We start from the raw sequence: 6,000 nt of genomic DNA, 5'->3' as shown, positions 1-6,000 counted from the left end.
CTTCATCTCCTGCTGATCTGCTGCACGTGAAGCTCAAACAGGTAGACACACAGGAAAATCAAGTCTATATTAACACACACACACAAACTCTCACACTGCATGTGATTGTGTGTAAATATGAGCACAAGTGTATTTGGATTCTTGCTTTTTACTTCAGTCACTATGGAGGGATATAAGGGTATTTTATTTGTGCCGACGTTAATCGCTAGAAGCCGACAGCGAAAGCCCTGTAATCCAGCAACAGTCACCACAAGACTGATTGATAGCATGGGGACAGAGAGACAAGGGCCAAGATAGACAAGGAGAAAGAGAGGTGAAAAGTTAGATCGTTGTTATTGTGTCCTTCACTGAGTTTATCACTTACTGTTTAGGAGAGGAAAATAACAGAGACATAAATCTGATGGATATCGAACCACTAGGCTGGGTTTAAACAACTCTGAGATCCACGCACTCTCACTCTCTCACATCCACACACAGGTGCATACAAACAGGGAGGGAGGGCAGGAAAGAAAGAGAGCTGACCTTTGTTAGATTTGGAGTCGTCTGTGATGTTGTTGATGCTGTCAGAAAGACAGTGAAACTGGAGGAGTTGACATTTAACTCCACTATATTAACTGACCCCTCTCCAAACCTGAATTTCAGGTTTGGTGTGTTGCCAAAAAACAAAAAAAACATAGATAAATATGCTGGGTTATGAAACTAACTTTTTTGTTTTTAGGGGAATTTTGGTTAACTTTTTATAAACTATGAAATAATGAATTAAAATTGCTTCATTCTGTATCCCCAAGAGTCCTTTTTTTTACCATATTAGTTATTTTGTGTTTTGGGAGACTGGCATTTGATTTGACAGCAGGTTGCACAGTGGAAATATTTTGTTCTGCTTCTGGGTGCATGTCTACTTGTTTCCTGATGAAACTCATTCAATTTCTCTCACCCAGAATGCCCCGAAAGGACTCCGTTGTTTACAGTCTCACAAGTCACCTACAGTAAGCCACAAGGGACAGCAGCTGCATCCATGTGTGACAATTTGAGTCCACAAATAAACTGTGAAGCGTGCCAAATGGAAGAAAGGGCACTCCTAATGCAGGCACGGTCTGTTTTGCCCATTTGTTCTTTACTTCTTATGAACTCTCAAGGGAATCCTGTGTTATTTTTTCAGTGTGCACATTTCTGGCCTTTGTCATGTGTTGTCTGCAGTAATGCCGTCTCCTAGAAATGAGATTCATATAGCCAAAAAAACTAATTTACAACAGCAGATATGTTTCAGAGGAAACGTAATGCTGGGCAGATTATGGGCAGAAATGTGTATACTCAGTAAAATGTATGGCCCATAAAGAGTTTAAATAGACCACATTATTGACCAGTTGAGATAAACATATAACAATGTGAAGACTGAGTTAGAAAACACTTAAGCCCCCCTTCCAATTTCAGAACTGTTAGACATTTAAATGTGTGTCTGTGTTAGGATGGTAAAAGGTCAGCAGATTTACAATGATATGAAAACCATTGAGGACTACTACCATGCAGTAAATGTGTTTTTCAGTTAAAAATACATACAATTGGACCATTATGGTGACAGACATTGGTTTGGGGTTGTATATACTGTGAATTTGGGGTTACGTTAGGTCAAGTTATGTTTATGTGCTGGAAGCCTCAGCGATTCACTTAATACTTCACATGGTATAGTGTGCTAACAGGTAACATCAATGGCTATTTCCAATTCAGAGTGTGTCAAATGTTAAATTAGCAGAAATACAGACAGTTAGCCAGCTAAGTTAGACCTGTGGGCCTGGTAGATTGGTTTATTCTATTTACCATCCAGCAGATATATTACTTAAACTGAGTAAGATACAAGTATGGAACACAAGAGAGCATTACTCATGAAGATGATAAAATATGCTTATTGTTGCATATGCTCAATGTTAATGTATTGATGCTTACATGTGATGATGTTTCTGAAGGTTAAAAGTAATTAAAGTCCACTGAAAAGTTTAAAGCAAGACAGTAAGTTAAACTTACTACAGTGAAGTTCACAGTTGAGGGGTAGCCGATGCATGCGGAGTTAACACCACAATGTAATGAAAAGCATTGCTGACTGCTGTCAAAAATGTATTCTGCGAAGGTAACCCCTGAAAATAAAGCTGTTACACCAGCTTGGACACAGTTTCATCCTGAGCCTGTAACAACAAGGTATTTAATTTGTTTCCTGGGAAAACATCCATTCTTGTAGTATAATATTTGCTGCATTTCCAGCACTACAAGTTTAGGGAAAGATCATGATCTTGGTCCAATAGAGAAATTCGAGGAAACATGCCACAAGAAAATATTTCAGGAAAAACAAATGCATTGATAAAGAATATTCTACATATATGTTCAGTGTACATATTTAGCAGCTTTGTAGATATATTCAGTAAAATGGTTTCTCATTATATTAATACAATTGTAATAATGTAAATGCATTACTTTTAGAAAGCTGTTATATGTAGGTTGTCTTGGTTGATATTGACAAAATTGGAAACAGCTGATGCCAATAGGCTAATATAAGTATCAGTAACTTCAGTTTCCTTATTGAACTAACACCACTTTCATAGTACACAAGACAGCACACCAGTCTCACACCAAAGTATTATTGTATCCATGTAACATCCAGTTGTAGTATTCTGTGTGTGCCCTACATATCTATGTGAAAGGACTACACTCCTCAGCTTGGCGCACCTTTTTCTGCTGCTCGACCACAACATGATTACCCTTGACCCCGAAAACACAGCAGGAGTGAAGCATATACGCCATCAGTCTTTTTATATTTTACCTCTGTGCCTCTTCAAGTACGCTATCTACATCACTGCCGTGTGAATGACTGGCTTCTTTCTTACTGTGGTTGCCAGGTTGGAGGCATATTTGCTATCTAATCATGTTCCATGTTGTCTATCGGAGCCCTGCTGCCTCATTACAGGAGAAGGAGAATATGTGTTGTCTGTCATCTGTGAAACATAAAAGCCTCGTAGCTGCTTAGTTTTTGTGGGCGGCTGTATGTGTCTACCCTATTATTGCCAGGCTCTGAATAGACGTAGCAGTGAAGTGTAACACAGGTGTGGGATGACTTTGCTGGCAAATTGCGAAAAATAATAATGGGATATCTCGTTTGTGCACATATCTAGAACATGTTCATGCTCTTAAAAATACAGCACTGCACCATTGAAAGCATCTTAGTGTATAGATAAACCCAAAGGATTCCATATTTTTCTGAGTTTAATCAACAAAAGTCCCATTTTTGTGGACCAACCAGTATTATTTTATCTTCCTGATCATGTCCCTGCGGTGTCCACACATGTTGCGGCATACCTCGTTTCAACTTAGCTGTGGCTCGCTATTACTTTCAAGGTTACAGCCCCATCTACACTTAAATGACCCCATACACTGGAGATGGAAGTACAGAATGCCCAGGACGGAAAGTTCAAGCGTCAAAAGTTATAATGGAAGGGAGGAGAGAGGGAGATGAAGTGAGAAAATATAAAGAACAGAGAGGCTGAGGAGGTGGAGGGTAGAAATTAAAGAAAGGTGAATAGAGGACATGAAAGAAATGGGGCGGCACTAGGAGAAAGAACGCTATCTAGTTTGATAAGGAAATGTATTTTTCCTCTCTCCCTCCTTTTATAGATCTACATTCCTCTTCCTCCATCCGTCTGTCAATTTCCTCCACCTTGCCCTCATTCACTTCTTCAACCTTTTCTTGCCAACACCGCCCTTTATGTCCTCCCCTGATTACCCCGATTTCTTTCTTCTCGCCAACACACGTCTTCCTCTGTTGCTCTCCTTTCCTCTTACCACCTCTCTACTACTTTCTACTTTAATCCTTCCATTTTATCCACTTTCCCTCTGTTCGGCGGCAGGTCCCGGTGCCCGGACTGAGCGACTGGGACCCGCTGACAAATCGATACATCACTGTAATTGATTCTGTCGGGGCTCAAAGTGTTTAATGAGAGCCCCCTCCTCCTTCTCCTCTTTTTTTTTGCACGTGGGCTTTGGCGCAGTCTAGTTTAATGGTTAATGGAGCGGAGGCATCCATGTGCAGTGAAGTGCTGCGGTTGGTGGGTGAGAGAAGGGAGCTGTTGGGTGAGGAAGGTGAGGGAGGTTGGGGGGGAGGGAAGGCAGGGTTGGAGTGTTGAGGGTTAATAAGAGCAGCTCTCAAGGTGATGGATTGGTGCGGCAGGTTAATTAGTCCAGGTAAAGGCTAGATGTAAAAATGTCTGACTTTGGGGGGAAAAGAACCATGTGCCAGGTAGGAAGTAAGTGTGTGTGTGTGTGTGTGTGTGTGTGTGTGTGTGTGTGTAAACTCAACTTTTAGTTGTTAACAGTTTCCCTTTGACAACATCAATCTGGTAATCTGTTGGTTGCAGTTAAATCAATTACAGTTTGTTCCATCTCTGATACAGTCCATCAGTGGATAAGGCACACACACTCACACACACACAGACAGCAGGGAAAACATTAAGCAGGAGTATACCATAAAAGAAAGATGACAGCAGAGTAATAATTGAGAAAAGGGAATGTCTGGCAAAATCAGGGAAAACAAAAAGCAGAGGCAGCCAAAGATTAAAAGATAAACTGTTTCTCAGCTGAAAGAGCGCAAAGGGCCAGAAAGTGGAAGAGAGAAAAGGGAGACATAGAGGTGATGTAGTGTGTTTGTGAGCTTGTTTTCATACTCTGTGTGTGTGCACATGGTAGGGATGGGGAATCTTATGGACAGTGAATCATTAATACCAGCAGCCTGTAAGACACTAATGAATAACATGGGAATATATCAGCTCATCGTTTGCTTCTCTCCTCTCCTCTTAACTCTTCACACTCTGCTCTCTCCCTCTCTCCGCACTGGGTTCGGTTCCGACTTTAATGAGAAACACCTGTTAGAGCTCCTCGTTAGGCATCCCTTCTTCAAGCCCCATTACACTTCTAGTTATGGGACTTTTTCCCCTATTTTTATTCAAGAGCGTGGTCTTTCAATTTGAGAGGATGATTTATTGATTTCACATTCAGATTTTGTAATTTTGTCCCTCAAAACTAAGGCTTTATTAAATGTACTTCTCTGCTTTCTTGTACAACGTTTGGAATAAAAGAGCAGTTAATGAATATACCAGAGTTCATTCATTTTATTTCACTATAATAGCTAGCTACATATATTAGTAGCTATACAGCCTAGCACACCAGCCTCCTGTTGATGTACTATAGAGTAAAAAAACATCACTTCCATTAAAGGAGCAGAAGTCTAGTAGATTGCCAAAGTCAAGAACCTCATGTAAGATTTGTATTTTAGTGGTGTCACACTGTTAAGTCACTGTGTAATTACATCAAAGTGTCTCTTTAAATGCTGTTAACCATTGCTTATTGAAAATAATTATAATTATGTGACCACAATTTTAATGCTTAGACCAAGAGTTTTTTTCTGGACTCTAACATTCACCAAAAAAAACTGTGTTTGGCTTTAGCTTAAGTAATGTTAACCACGGAGCTAAAATGACTAATAAAGAAAAACAAACTCAGCAAAGTACCGATAATAGAGAATGGACGGACGGCGGTCAGTAGACAGGAAAACTTTGGTGAGGTATCTGGACCGGTGTTATGTCAGGATAGAAATGCCATTGCACCCGTGTAGAGGCCCCTCAAGCCAGCCAGTCTAGTGACTAGGGTAACCAACTCCCTGAAAAATAAATAAGGGACACCTAGTTGGCAGGGCGGGGCCCAACCTGATTACCTTCGCCCCTCCTGGCTTGGTGAAATTTTTTGCCTTTTTTTGTATATATTTCTGTATATTTGCGAACCTGAATTTAATTAATCAATTTGATGCATGTTTTTGAGTGATATGAAGACATGGAAAACAAATTATTATTCAACTATTTATTTTTTGGTGCAGAATAAAAAAAAATTCTCATCTCAGATTCTGCATTGTCATTCTCGCGCGTGAGTGTGCTGTCAGCTCATTGGTCACAGAGCAGGAGAGGGCTG

The sequence above is a fragment of the Scomber japonicus genome, chromosome 6, assembly GCF_027409825.1.
Source record: "Scomber japonicus isolate fScoJap1 chromosome 6, fScoJap1.pri, whole genome shotgun sequence".
Taxonomy (NCBI): Eukaryota; Metazoa; Chordata; class Actinopteri; order Scombriformes; family Scombridae; genus Scomber; species Scomber japonicus.
This window is presented reverse-complemented; position numbering follows the sequence as displayed.